We start from the raw sequence: 15,070 nt of genomic DNA on the forward strand, positions 1-15,070 counted from the left end.
CCACACCAAATAGCCAAATTCACATGGCATAGCATAGTCATCGAATAGCAAATACGAACACATACCAATATTAACATTTAACTGAATAATTAACCACATGAATATATCAAATTTGCCAAATCACAAGATAGATTATAGACATCATCTATCATTTATCAATGCACAAAATAAGCTCATTTATATAGTCAAAGTAACTTCCTACAATTACACCATTTACTAACCAACTCGCATGGATAAACCACAACCCATAAACACATCCATCAACTACATTGACATCACTTAAACCGGTTAAAATCATACATTGCACAAGATATACCATATAACACACTTTCAAAATAAGCTAATTATAAAGCCGAATTCACATCACTTTCAAGCCAATTCGCTTGGCTATACATATACAAATCAAAACCAACCATAACAAAACTAGCCTATACATGCCATACGTCAAAAGTACAAACTCTTAAAGTACCGAAATAGCAAACGATAGTGTGACGATGATCCTTGACGATCCCCAAGCTCGAAACTAGCTTTCAAAATCTATAAAGCAATGAAAAGACACACAAAGTAAGCTTTGAAAGCTTAGTAATTCATAAGCAATTAAATTATCACAAGAACATTAATAGTTCAATTCAAATAGGCCAAATTTAATCAATCTCATACACATATAAAATCATCTTACTTATATAATTACATATTACCACATTAAATATTACACTTACCTTGATCTTTCATGAATATATAAACTTCTCACATACCTGAACCCTTTAGCTCAATTTCATCTTTGGTCTCGTTTTGTCAATACCCGATGAACCATTCGAAATTGTTAAGGATACACGGAAATCATATAAAGCTCGTACAATGCCATATCCTAGATATGGTCTTACATGTTAACACATTTCAATGCCACTGTCCTAGACAGGGTCTTATACGACTCATATACGATGCCAATGTCTCAGACATGGTCTTACATGTTCTCTCACTTTGATGCCAATGTCCCAGACATGATCTTACATGAAATCACATCTCGGAAATCCTTATGTCATGACATCAGTATCCTATACATTTCCTAAGGTTTGTTCGGGGCTTTTGACTTCGTGATTAAATCAATTCATGCTCGAAACTAGTCATCCAATCTCAAATCAATTCGACAATATACATATATCAATACATATAATTCAATTCGGCTACATATAATATATATACATTTGAATTTAAAAACATTTAATTACTTATGAACTTACCTCGTACGGAAACAAACGGATCGGAACGATTATTCAACAACTTTCGACTTTCCCCGATTCAAATCTGATTTCTTCCTTTATTGATCTACATCAATTCAAATTTAACTTATTTAAAGACATATTCATTCAATTTCATCCAAAAACACATAAATGGGTATTTTTCACTTTACCCCCTAACATTTCACATTTTTACAATTTAGTCCCTATTTCAAAACAACACAAAATACTCAAAATTTCATTTAACCCATGTTTGGTCGAATATTCCTTAGGTCCCTAGCAGCCCATTAATTCCATTTATTTCATATTTAAACCCCTCAATTTACAAATTTCACATCTTAATCCTTAATAAGCATTTTTATCAAAAATTAGTTTGTAACACATGATAATCTAACATCAAACTCTCATAATCCATCATCAAACAACAAAAAGTTTAATTACTCATCATTGGCATTTCATGAATACATCAACCAATTCAAAAATTTAAGCATGGGCTAGTTAGTATATGAAGCAACGATCTTAAAAATGTAAAAATTATCAATAACCGAGCAAAGAACATACCTAAATCAAGTCCCCCTAAGTGTCGAACTTAAAGCTTCAAAAATGGCTTATTTTGCTTTGGTACATTCGGCCAACAAAGATGATAATACATGCATTTTATGTTTTGTTTTATTTAATTACATAATAATAAAAAATTTACAATTATATCCATCATTTATACATTATAAAATCACTTATTATAAACCCATAACTGTCCACACCATTATTCAATGGCCAAATCACAACATAAGGGCCTTATAAATAATTAATTAAAGCAATTAAGCACTTAACATATAACATGCTACTTTTGCATTTTACGCGATTAAGTCATTTTATCAAATTAAACAACCAATTGATTAAATTATTTCACGAAACTTTTACACATATTAATTCACATGATGTAAACACATAAAATAATATTAAAATAATTTTACGACTTCAAATTTGTGGTTCCAAAACCACTGTTTTGATTTAGCTAAAACCATGTTGTTACAAATGACCTCTTTCCAAACATAAACTTTATTTTTTTTAGAGAACTTCATGTTGGAGTAAAACTCCAAAATGACCGGCATAACTGCTGGTGATGTCGAAACAAAGGCGAAATTCATCCAATGATAAAAACAGACAAGATTCCAAACTTTCTCGCAATGTGAGGCCGAAAGGTCGAAGCCTTATTCAAGGATAAGCAATCGTCCTTGAATGGATAAGAAAATGTCTTCGGCCTCTTTTGGTTTAAACTTAATTGCGCAGTACTCCTATTCCAGAGGTGCCTCGAGTTGGGATATTGATTGTTTTGTCGTTCTAGGAGGCATGGATATTATCTTTTAAACTAGACTATTTATTAACAAATCCTAACCAGCTAACCCACAACAAATCAACACTAAAACAAAAAGAAAGGAGCAAAATAATAATGATGATAAAAATATCAAATGTAAATAAAGTAGACAAAAAGGAAAACTTAAACCGTGTTGTTGTAGTGCGCTTGTGGCATAGACTGATGAAGCTTTGTGTTTCCCAAGTAAGGAGAAATGATACCTACAAAGAAAGAAAGAAAGAAAGAAAGAAAGAAAGGAAAAGAAGAACAAAAGTGGACTAAATTCAAAATGAAAGTGAGTGAAGATTTAAAAAAGAGCTAAGAGAAATAAGAGAGGGAGAGTGTTTTGTGGTTTTAGGGATTTAAAATTTGAAGGACTTAAGGAAAAATAAATGTTTTGGGGGTTTTAGAGGCATAAATATACTCCAAAATACGTAGATCGATACCCTAATTGAGCATCGCCTGACTCGAAATAGGTATTGCGATATCCCCTGTTTTTATACCCTTCAAATTCTATTATGTCTGAGGTATCACAATATTGAAGGTTGGGTATCATGATACAACTGTGCAAACAAATGTTTTTTACTCTTGAAATTCTAGGGTATCGTGATACCAAATGTTCGATATCGCGATGCCCAAAAACTTTTTTGGCCCGCAATCAAAATTGTTGAGAAATTGTGATACTCCTTTGGATATTGTGATTTCATTGAACAAACCTCAAAATACTTACAAAATTTTTAAATTTTCTCACAACTCTAAAAAATTTGACCTACCAAGTTCAAAATTAAGCTAACATAATTTAAAATCCTAATCTAAATGCAGGAAGTACACGGAGTCCACGCTCAGTAATTCAAATATTTACAATTTTTTGGTTCAATTACCACACACGGCAAGTTAAAAATTTCTCTCAATATGATATGTAACACCCCCATAGTGATGCTTGCAAAAGGTTTTGGGTACCAACACACGTCTTTTTTCTTCAACCCTATGAGTTGATTCATCGATTATCTCTTTACAATGTATCATTTCCTTACTTGGATGCCTCACATCCTCGGTCTTGAACCTACAAACATACACCACTTCAAATTTTTAAAATTGTTAATTGCTTGATCGGACACTACCTGAATGACTTGACACTCTAGCTCACTATTAGGGAACACTTCCTTTGCCTTAGGTTTGGGTTCTACACACCTAAAAGACTCTACCTCTCCACCTACTTGTATTTTCATCTCTCCTTTGCCCACATCTATCGTGGCCTTGGAGGTAGCTAAGAACGATCTCCCTAATAGAATTAGTATCTCTAACTCTTCCTCAAAGTCAAGAATTATGAAGTCAATCGTTAAGATAAATTATCGAACTCTCACTAAAACATCCTCCAAAACTACCTTTCGATGAACTAAAGACTTATTGGCTAGTTGGAAGGTTACCGAAGTTTCCCTAAGGTCACCTAGACCTAACCTACGGTAGATGGACAAGGGAATTAGGTTTATACTCGCTCCAATATCGCAAAGCACCTTACAAAAATTTACACCTCCAATCTCTATGGGAATGGTGGAACTATGTAACACCCCTTACCCGACCTGATCGTCAGGTCCAAGCAACAAAGTGCCATATTCATTGTCGGAGGAACTACAGAAAAATTTACAGTAGAATCATCATTTCATATCATAAATCATGCAATCAAAACTAATTAAATATTGAATATCATAGACATTTATTTTCGAGTCATATTCAAGCATACAAATGCTTTAAAGTCAACCAGATATCAAATAGGGATCTTTTTGTAACATTCTTGAAATTTCTGATAAATTATATTATAAACAAGTCATTCAAATATTCAATCATGTCAAAAATATATATATTAACATACACAATGAATCCGAGTCTTAATTGAGCTTACAAAAGCTCTTTTGTATACTCGAGCATGAACAATGACTAAATTATAATATTTTCAAAGGTGAAAGGTAATCCTGTAAAATAAGGGCCACATGGCCGTGTGTCCAAGCCATGTAACTCTTTGAAGTTGAGTGGACCAAAATGTAATATTTCATCAAAATTCACATAGCCGTGTAACAAACTGAGATCATGTGATACAAATATTTCCTAGCTACTAGCAAGCACACGACCGTATCACCTACCCGTGTGTTACACACAACCGTGTGTCAGCCTGTGTAATGCAAAAATGTGCCTTTTTGGTGAAATTTACCAAAACCAATCTTTCAAATAAACCAAACATAAGCATCTATCAACTTTTAGACTTGTCCAAAACATAACAAAACATATCATATAACAATCCCTAATCAACTAACCAATATGCCTCAATTGCACCATTTCACAACAAGGTTATATAAACGTTATCAACCATTCAACTAAATTGATACGCTTCCATACCATTTATATCACACTAATTAAACCCTTTTCACAATCAAATGTGAACATTTGAAAGCTTCAACCATTTGCGAACCATATTACCATTTTGTACATTTTGAGCACTTTAATAAGGCATCTAAAAATCAACCACACTCATAGTTCAAACACGTGAAAAATCCCAATTACAAGCATATACATTTCAAGCCTTGTATACATATTATACACACATTCAAAGCAAGCATTATATATGGGTCGTTTCATCAACTTACAAAATCAATACTTAACCATATTGACACCTATTTACATGCCACAAAATCGAGCTTTAAACGATAGAAAGACTATCGAATCAATAATAGGACAGTGTGAGCCCCTCGATAATCCACTAGACATGTTTCGCAAGTTGGTGATCTACAATAAAAGGGAAAACAAACAAAGTAAGCATTACAAATGCTTAGTAAGTTCACAGGTATTAAACCAAGTAACTTACCTCAAGTTATAATTAAACACTACAAGCTACTTAGCTTAGTAAAGTTTGTTTATCATGGCAAATAAAATAAAAAAAAAGGTGAGTTAACATTTAACCTCATCATATAACATTTCAATATGCAATAAACCAAATCACCTATATTGACATTTCAATAGCATTCTAAAAACCAATTCAACATTTAACCATATGAACACCATTCTCAAAATATCATATCATTCCAACTATTATAAATTATCCATCCAATTTCAATTTAATTTCAATTACTATTTCATTTCCTTATTCTAATCTCGAATCAAATTCATTGTTTCATCACATTTCTATGTCAGCCCTCCAGGCTCAAATAATCGGTTCGTATGATTTTTCACATGCCATTGATATTCGTTGATCACAGGAAAGTGGTCTTTCCTAGTCGCCTTGTTCAACTTCCGGTAATCGATATAGATTCTCCATCCAGTAACCATTCTAGTCGGTATCAATTCGTTGTTCTCGTTCTTTATGACCGTGATACCTCCTTTTTTTGGCACACACTGGACCGGGCTTACCCATGAACTGTTTGAGATGGGATAGATGATACCCACATCTAACCACTTAATGATCTCTTTTTTTACTATGTCCTTCATGATGGGGTTCAGTCTCCGCTGTCCATCGATCGTCCCTTTTCTGCCATCTTCTAGGATAATCTTGTGCATGCATACAGATGGACTAATACCGCGAATATTGGCTATGGTCCATTTGATGGCCTTCTTGAATTGTTTCGCAACTAAGATAAGTTTCTCTTCTTGCTTAGCGGTCAATTCTGCTGAAATAATTACAGGCAGAGTAGAAGTGTTACCTAAATAAACGTATTTTAAATGAGAAGGTAATACCTTGAGTTCTAATTTAGGTGGCTCTTCGATCGACGCTTTTGGTTAGGAATAGTCCCTTTTTTCTAACTCCAAAGATTCAAAACAAAATTGCGGATTAAATCTCCTTTGATTAGCTTCTAGCAAAGCTAAGTATTCATCCTCCTCTTCATCATTTGGAGGATCCGATGTAAAAATTCTTTCCAGTGGGTCCTCAACACAGTTGACTTCCTTCTCCACTATTAAATCCTCTAAATCGGACACTGCAGAGCAATCATCCATTGTGTCAGGAATTCGCATAGACTTAAAGACGTTAAATGTTACCTGATCATCCTGAACATGCATTGTGAGCTCGCCCTTCACACATCAATAAGGGTCCTTCAAGTTGCTAGGAACAGCCTTCCTAGGATGATTGGTACTTCTTTTTCTTCTTCAAAATCTAGAATTACAAAATCAGAAGGAAAGATAAACTTACCTACACGTACCAATACGTCCACAATTTTTCCTTCTAGATGTGTTAAGGATCGATCTGCTAGTTGAAGCGTAACTGTAGTTGGTCTAACTTCTCCTATCCCCAACTACCTAAATATTGACATAGGCATCAAGTTGATACTTGCACCTAAGTCACATAATGTCTTACCACAATATGTTAATCCAATGTTGCACGGTATGGTAAAACATCCAAGATCCTTTAATTTTAGGGGTAGTTTTTCTTGAAGATATGCACTTCATTCCTTCGTCAGAGCTACCGTCTTGAATTCTCCAAGTCTTCATTTTTTAGACAAGATATCTTTCATGAACTTGACGTAGTTCGGCATTTGCTCAAGTGCTTCAACCAACGGGATGTTGATGTGCAGTTGCTTGAGTACGTCAAGGAACTTCTTGAATTGAATCTCCTTCTTCTGTTTTTGAAGTCTTTGAGGGTAGGGTGATGGTGGTTTCATTATTGGGACTGATTGTGGTTGATTCGTCTTTGGCGGCAATACTGTATCTAACGACATTTTTAGTTCCTCAGAATCAGCTGGTCTTGAGGTTACTTTGTCAGGTTTTGCATATTCTAGTCTGGTGAAACTGGAATTTCAACACTTGGTTAAACTTTTTCTGAATCTTGAGCGTCAGCTGGCTCCTTTTCAACTTCGACAGTGTTGGGCTCTACTGTCCTTTCGCTCCTCAATGTCAACTCTTTACAATGTTCCTTCCCTAGATTTCTCGGATTCTCCATGTCACTAGGTAGAGCACCTTGTGGTCGGTTCCTGAGTTCACTAGCAAGTTGGCCTACTTGATTCTCTAAATCCCTTAGAGTGGCGTCGTTTTTTGCTATGTACGCCTTCAATAGATTCTCTAGGCTATTGGATGGTTCCACTTGGGTTGGTTTCTGAACTTGTTGGAGGAAACTAGGCGGCTAAGTTGGTCTAGGTTAGGCATAAGTGTTACTGGTTCCAGCATCTTGGTTACACCAGGAAAAATTTGGGTGATTTTGCCATGATGAGTTATAAAAGTTGGATTAAATCTTTTCCTCCCTCAGTTTTGATTTTGGTTACCCACGTAATATATGAATTCGGGGTTCGATGGACATTCTTCAAACAAATGTCCTTCCCCACAATACACACAGGCAATATTCTCAAATTGGTTAGGTGGTTGGGCTGTAAAACTGTTAGACCCATTAGTGGTAAAATTCTTAAGCATTGAGGATATTGAAGATACCTGAGATGTGAGTGTAGTGAGAGCGTCCACTTCATGTATTCCAGCAACTCGTTTTCCTGACGTTGCTCGATTGGTTGGCCATTGATAATTGTTGTTGGAAATCCTCTCAATAATTTCGTAAGCCTCATTATAAGACTTAGAAAGGAGAGCACCATTAGTAGAGGCATCTACTACTATCCTCGTGTGAGCGTTGAGACCATTATATAATGTCTCAAGTTGAATGCAATGTGGGATTCAATGATGAGGGCACTTTCGTAATAACTCTTTGTACCTTTCCCATGCCTCATACAGGGACTTATCATCCATTTTTTGGAAGGCAGTGATCTCATTCCTCAACTTGGTATTCTTGCTCGGTGAGAAATACTTAATAAGGAATCTCTCGGCTAACTCTTGCCATGTAGAAATGGAGTTCGGTGGCAATGAGTTCAACCATGCACGAGCTCTGTCCCTTAGTGAATATGGGAACAGCTTCAGTTGTATTGCATCTTCGGGTACTTCGGCTAACTTGAAAGAATAGCTCACTTCCATAAATAGTCTTAAGTGAAGATGAGGATCTTTAGTAGGCATTCCACTGAATTGGCTCACAGCCTGAAGCATCTGGAACATGACTGGCTTCAGCTCGAATTGTTGTACCTCGATTTCGGGTCTCTTAATACCCAGATTAAGATTGTTAAATACTGGCACAGTATACTGTCGTAAAGTTCTATCCCTATCATCTTCAATAAGGATAGGATTTTGAGCAAGGTTTGCTCTGTTTCCTTGATTCATATTCTCAAAGTTTATCTCTTTGGTCCTTCACTAGTTCACTTGTCTTCTTCGCTGTCAAAAGGTTCGTTCTATTTCAAGGTCCACAGGGAGTAAGTCGATAATCTAGTCAATACTCATAAACACCTCAAATAATCACAGAAAAATTAAGTAAAGATTTAAACAGAAAAATAAATAAACCAAAATTTAAAAACTTATTCACAAATGATGGTTTTTTTAAGACAGTCCCCCCGGCAACGGCGCCAAAAACTTGGAACGACGAAAATGTGCAAGTGTACACAATCACAACAAGTAATAAAGTGACAAGTAAATATCGAGTTATCGTACCCACAGGGACTGTAAAAAGGAATATTTATGAAATTAATGTTAAAACACTTTGGTGATGGAAAATATTTTAGTTTAAAGATGATTAAAAACTAAGGGTTAAAAACTAAGTAAAAAAATTTAAAAATAAAAAGGTTCTAATGCACGATTTCAAATAAGGTTTAATCAAGATGATATAATTGTGTTTGATTAATTACATTCCTTTAACTTAGAATTATTAAACTTATGTTTATACTGCTACGAACAAATTCATGACAACTCGATAATTTGCTAACTACTGCTCATACATACTTATTAAATTAATCAATCTCTTGAACATTTTTCAATGTCAATCCAAGCGATTAATCAATCTTCACAAGCATATAAAAGATCAAGTAAGGTAACAGAGTATTTCTACCTTGAAACAGTTTAATCACAATAATCTTGCAAGTTATGCAGGCATATGTATCACCAAATACAATGCTAAATTAACTTTGTCGAAATCAACTTTTATTTTTGGAAAAAAACAAAAATTAGTTGTCGACTTTAAAAAAAACAAAAATTGGGAGTCGCCACCAATCTTTTATTAAGGTGTGATTGGATCACCTAAAGAATAGCTTTGGTCTACGAGTTTTAGAAAAACGGATTCGGGAGTCAGTTACGTACGAGGAAGGATTAGCACCCTCATAACGCCCAAAAATTGGTACCAAATTGATTAATTAATGTCTTCAAGTCGAGAGTTTAAAAAAAAAACTATCCTTAGTTAAATGAAATTATTTATTAAGACTTTCTCTTTTTGAAAAGAAAAATATCACACCCAATGCGTTAGGGCACAACATTTTATTCTCTTCAAGATGAGTTGGTCCAAAAAACTCCTATAATAAAATTTAAGAAAATATTTAATTGTTTAAAATTTATGAAGAAATCGCAGCCCAATACGTTAGGGCACGATTCCTTAAAATCTCAAACATTCAATATTTCCTTTATTTTTTTTTTAAATCTTTATCTCGAGAAATCAACGTGTCACATCCAATACGTTAGGACACAACACATTGAATTCCCAATGACAAGTTTTATTTTGTTTGATTAAAGAACAATCCTCGATTGTTAGATTTTACGAAGAAAATTGGAACCCAATACGTTAGGGCTCAATTTTCTTGAAAATCCTAAATACGAGTATTATCTTTATTTTGAAAATTTTCCATTTTTAAATTAGAATAAAAAGATGATGAAATGTGATATTGAATGTGTGTGATAATGTCACAATAACAAGTACAACAATTGTATAGAAATAATACAACCAATAAATAAATAAAATTAACATAAATAAAAAATGAGGACATGCAAAGTATCAAATAAATGGGCAAAATAAAATAAAAAAACATTCCCTTTAAAATATGAACGAAAACATAAATCGATAATCAAATAAAGAATAAACAAGAATATAAAAATAAAAGGTACATAATATATGCATTGCAATTAAAAGACATTCACATAATTTACATATGTAACTTTGGATTAAAATGTATAAAAGCAAAATATATAATGCATTTGTGAAAATAAAATATAATTTATAAAGTAGGTAATAAAAAATACATATATTTGAGCAAATAAATATATTCATATATATATACAAATATAAAAAAATTGGTTAAAAATATTAATATGTATACATACATATATATACAAAGATAAATATATACATTATAAAAAAATAATTACATATAAATAAAATAAAATAAAAATAATTACATTATATTAAAAAAATAAATATGCGTATGTATATATAAATATGAATAAAAAATACATATATACATATATTTAAAAAATAATTAAATATGAAAAATAAAAATTAATAAAAAAATAAAGAAAATAAAAAGGACTAATTTGCACTGTAAATAAAAAACTGGGGTAAATCTGTAAATAATTGAAGATCGGAGGACCTTATTGAACACGCTAATAATTTAGAGGGGTTGGAAGGGAAATTTTCCCTTCTCCTCTAAAACTGCGCCATTCAAAGAGGACTAAATTGCAATTAGAAACAAATTAAAGGCGAATTTTAAAAATAAAATAAACTTAATTGTAAAAGTATTAAAAGACGGAGGGGCTAAAGTGCAATTTACCCCTCCGCTCAAAAACACGCGGATCCTAAGCCGGGTCGGGTCGGAGTCGGGTCGGCCTCCCCAAAACGACGCCGTTTTGGCATCTAGGGAGGCCTGGTGAAACGACGTCGTTTCACTAGGCCATTTAAGCCAAAAATTTATTCAAAAATTTAATTTTCATTCCCCTTTCAAAAAAAAACTCTCCAAACACTCTCCCTTCCTCAATTAGCCAGCCAGGGGTCCGACCATCGGCCGGTCGTCGGCCACAGCGTCGGCCGCCGATCTCCGGCACCGGCACCACCGTTTGCGGTGGCCAGAAAAGGGGAAAACCTCAGATCCGGTCCCTCCGAGGTCCCTAAACGCAAATCCGAGCTCAAAACCCTCAAAAAAGAAACAGAGACGCCTCAAAAACCCAAGAAACCTTTCGGTTTCCGACCGTCTTTCCTCGGAGACGGCTTCCTCAGCTTCCTCGGCTACTCACGGCGGTCTGGGCTCCAAACACAGGTTATTTCTTTCCTTTTCTTATATATTTTAGTAAAATAAAAGTAAAAATATAAACACAAAAAAAAACAGTAAACCAAAGTAAGCAAAAAATGTAATATAAACCTTTGAATTAATTTTCTGCTTTCTCAATATTGAACTCTGTTTGTATAAGAATAATTGTTTTCTTTTTATTGATTTTTTTCGGATCCTTGTTACAGTATATTTAATGGCTTTTTATAGCCATTTTCAAACAATATAAAGGAATGAATCTGTTGAATGATTTGATTTGCAAATCTTCGTGTTTTCTTTCCATATACTGTTCGTTTCCTTCTTGATGTGCAGGTATGAAGATCTCATGGAGATTCGAAGGGCATGGTTGCGGCGTGAAGATTTTGCCCTAGAAACCCTAGGGTTTCTGAATCTTTTTTGGGCCGCATGTAATTGGGCCACTGTATCTTAGTTTATTTCAATTTGGGCCATATAGGCCCACTTGTAATTTGGATTGTTCTTCTTCATGTAGGCTGGGTAAAATTTAGGTATTACAAACTTCAGCTACCTTAGAAGAATAAACATGCACTGATTAAGTATTGCGTTGATTAATTACAATTTCAATATAATTTAATAATTAATTCATTAGTTATCTAACAATTAATATTGCAAGAATAACTTAGGCATGCTTTTACTTAATCAAGCATCTTACAGAGGTCTATAATAGCACAAACACAATTTCAATAATTCAAGCAGGCAAAATATAATCATCCCAACACAGATTAAATTCAAGCTAGATTGATTAAAATAAACATTTCAATAGCATAAATATTCATAAACATGTTTTTCAAAACAACAACAAAATTTAAAGAGATAGGGAACAAGAAGTAAATCTGGTGTTTCTCCGCGGCTTGACTGATTTCTCCGTTCTTCGTTCTCCGTTGTCCTCGGCTATTAAGGTGGCTTATGAACACTTTAATTGCTTCTCAAAAATGGCAGATGAGGACCTATTTCCCAAGAGAAGAAATCGACACTTGAATAAAAGGGAAAATGGGAAGGAAAAGTTGAGAGAAAGTGAGAAAGGAGAAGAGAAAATGAGAGTCTGAGGGATGAGTTGAATGATCAGCAAGGGGTGGCTTTTATAGCTGATTGTGGCTACTAAAAATAGCAAATTCCATCATCCAAAGAGACCCCCCTTGGCCGGCCACACACATGGCAAAGTTGAGAGATTCAACTTTGCTAAAAATAGCTTGGGGCAAATCCATAAAGCCACATTTTTTAGAGGGGTTTGAATGCAAGGTTGAAAGTTCTTCAAGGGCTTCTTTGCAATCTTATTTAGTCAGATAAAATACTTATTTTGGTCAGCATATGGACGGTTCTGGGCAGACCAATTGGTGGCTAGTTCGGTTCACTAGATTCGATTCAACCAATGCGGTTCAACTGGACCCTTTTTTCCATAATTAATTAATAATAATTTATTTAGCCCAAATTAAATTGGGATTAAAATTAATTAACACAAATTTTTGGACCATCTTAGGCTAGAAATAAATTTTTCTCGATGCTTCAAATTGCTTCTCGATTTTATTCTTCGAGCATTGTCTGCCAAGCCAATTTTCTCCCTTTGTGCGAATCTGTCGAAAATGGTCAAAATTAATCAAAATTAACTATAAAATTAATTATAATTCATCATGTTCATATTTTTAACATAATTTAATTATTTTATAATATTTAATTATTTTTCGACAAGAATTTAACCGAAATAGCATGATTTTAAGTTAAAAAGGGCATGTAAAAACACATAAATTTTCGTGTTCCAATGGTCAATGACAAACTCAGGATTTAGGTAAATCACACCATGAACGTCACAAGTGAATTAATTTACAAACTAATTCAAAATTAATTCATCTTGCATCCAATCCAATGTATCATTCTACCAATGAATACATCTATGTCTTTACTCGTAGAGTCAACTGCTCCGATGGCGAAGACTAGCCATCTCCCCAATTGGAATTGTAGACGACATAATAATCCTTCTCAGTATTTGAATCAAATGCTCAATTTAATTCTTTTACAGTATTATAGACTCATTTAGATTATCTACTAGAGTAAGTTGTCTTTCTCACAATGTAAGCGTTCTTTAAAATGTCACTTATCTTCAGTTTGAACTTTAGACAATCAATGAGTTAATATTTGCTTGTAACAATTTCGCTATGCATGCAAAATATAAAACACATATTAGTGAAATGTGAAATTAATTTTATTTATTTATTCATCAAATAAATAGAAAATAGTTACATGTTTACTACAATATGGGCATATTTCCCAATACAGCCAATCTTGCAATTCATGATATGGGCACTTACATAGCATGAGCTTAAAGTGCTTCCAAGCCTCGTATAGTGACTCCTCTTCCAATTGCCTAAAATTTGTAGTATCCATACGAAGTTTCTTTGTTTTACTCGTAGAAAAATATTTTTCCAAGAACTTGCTTGCTAGCTCATCCCACGTGTTGATGGAATCTACCAACTATGAATCTAACCACTTAAATGTTGGGTAGTCGAGACGCCCCGTGGCGCAGCCGAAAAATTATTTCAGTGATCAACCAGGAATTCATGCACGATGAACGAATCGAGAAGGAAAGGTTTGAAATATACCTTTCGAAATATAAAAAATACAAAAGAACCATTGCTGGTTTAATCCATTTCACACACTGCCGATCCAAAGTAGCAATGGAATCGTCCCGGCCTCTATGTAGTCCACCCAGTTTTGAACAAACAAACAAAAACTCTCTCTGAACGTTTCAGGAAGTTTTTTTCCCGAAAGAAATACGGCCGCTAGACCTAGGTTTCTTTTCCCTTTCGTGGTTAATGTTAGTAACACTCTTTGACCTTAGGGTTTTTATGATTCTCTTTTACTTTAATATCCATTTTAAAATTGAAATCACCCTTTTTTAGTGCCAGAAAATATATGGAAAATATCATAATGTAATATCCTATCCAAAAAGATATTAATTTCCATATATTTTATGTTTGACCGAAATTATTATAACACTTTATTTTAATAATTTTGGTAAATAATACATAATTAATATTTTATATGAATCAAATTCATACATTTATTTTAATTATGTTCTCTATTCTTGTACAAAAAATTTGTACATATATTTTGTTTATTATTTAACTGTCAAATTAAATTAATTCAATAATTAATATAATTTTCGTGAAAATTAAATTTAATGCCAACTGTGTTTAGAATCTGTTCGTTTCAACCATAAGGTGTGACCATGTAAGCTATTGTAACATTGGTAGTAATACTAGAACACTTCTAACGTTACAAGTAATGAGTGACATCTAGCAATGCATCGTCGCTACCTAGGTTACAAGAAGTCGTGGTTCGACATAACCTTTCTATGATAACCTTTCTATGATAACTTT

General features: G+C 33.7%; 1 non-coding gene across 1 annotated transcript; it reads left to right on the top strand.

The window, feature by feature from the left end:
• The first annotated feature begins 8,227 nt into the window (after positions 1 to 8,227).
• LOC121214172 (small nucleolar RNA R71) lies at positions 8,228 to 8,334 on the top strand. The gene has a single exon (XR_005909758.1). It is a non-coding gene; the product is annotated as a small nucleolar RNA R71 (small nucleolar RNA).
• Positions 8,335 to 15,070: the final 6,736 nt, after the last annotated feature.

This window comes from Gossypium hirsutum, chromosome D01 (genome assembly GCF_007990345.1).
Source record: "Gossypium hirsutum isolate 1008001.06 chromosome D01, Gossypium_hirsutum_v2.1, whole genome shotgun sequence".
Lineage (NCBI taxonomy): Eukaryota > Viridiplantae > Streptophyta > Magnoliopsida > Malvales > Malvaceae > Gossypium > Gossypium hirsutum.